Source organism: Numida meleagris, unplaced genomic scaffold, assembly GCF_002078875.1.
Source record: "Numida meleagris isolate 19003 breed g44 Domestic line unplaced genomic scaffold, NumMel1.0 unplaced_Scaffold2677, whole genome shotgun sequence".
Taxonomy (NCBI): Eukaryota; Metazoa; Chordata; class Aves; order Galliformes; family Numididae; genus Numida; species Numida meleagris.
Window position 1 is genome coordinate 1 of NW_018364479.1, and position 1,031 is coordinate 1,031.

Here is a 1,031-nt window from a genome sequence, read left to right on the forward strand (position 1 = left end):
AGGTTGGATGGGGCCCTGGGCAACCTGGTCTAGTGCCAGATCTGGAGGGTGGTGGCTCTGCCTGTGGCAGGAGGATTGGAACTTGATGATCCTTGGGGTCCCTTCCAACCCAAGCCATTCTATGATTCTAAGTTGTTTCATTGCCTCTCATCAAATTACATAAAAACAGGTGAAGCTTCTTACTTTCTCAAGCTCACTGTGAAATGATTTCTTTGCGTTTTTATCTTGCACCTTCTTGGTCTTCTTTGCTTCAGATTTGCTGGAGGATTCCTGCATGCAAATAATGAAGGAAAAAATGATTTAAATGAGAATTACTGCATTGTATTTGTGTGTGCATGCAGCCCGAAAACCTAACATGAGACTTGCAGAGATGTAATTTCAGGATGACTTCATTGCTTCCACACGCTTCAAAGAATGACAATCAGACTGGAAACCAACCTTTCCCTCAGTTTGTTCCTGGACGGCAGCTGCACTCCTCTTGGCATCGAGTTTCCTCCTCCTTTCGAGTTCTTTCTGTCTGTCAAGCTTCTGCTTCTGCTTCAGTTCTTCGAGCTGATCGCAAACAAGTAAGGGCCAAGCCAGGTAAAACGCATGTGAGGGCAGTAAGGGAAGCCACTCCTCTCCCCACATTTACTGATTTGCGCTAAGAGTTGCTGAGGCAGCACAGTCGGACACACACACACACACCCACAGACAGACAGACACACACACCCACAGACAGACAGACACACACACCCACAGACAGACAGACAGACAGACAGACACACACACACACACACACACACACACACACACACACACGCGGTCCGGCCGCCGTTACCCGCTGCTTCCTCAGCTCGGCCTCCCGCAGCAGCGCTTCCTTGAACGGTGCCGCACCGGGAACGCCGGGGTCCTTGCGGGGCTTCTTGCGGCCGCGCTTCTTGGCCTCCTTCCGGACCTTGCGGTGGTGCTCCCGGATCTGAGGGTGCAAACGGGAGCGTTGGCAGAGGCGCCGTGCCCAGAGCGGCGGCGCCGCGCGGCTGTCGGTCCCG

The 1,031-nt window shown here is 53.0% G+C and overlaps 1 long non-coding RNA gene across 1 annotated transcript; it reads right to left on the reverse strand.

The window, feature by feature from the left end:
- Window positions 1–78: 78 nt before the first annotated feature.
- Window positions 79–979, reverse strand: LOC110391019. The gene is made up of 3 exons (XR_002433942.1): window positions 821–979; window positions 439–552; window positions 79–270 (listed from the first exon to the last, which is right to left on the reverse strand). It is a non-coding gene; the product is annotated as an uncharacterized LOC110391019 (long non-coding RNA).
- Between the last annotated feature and the right edge of the window lie 52 nt (window positions 980–1,031).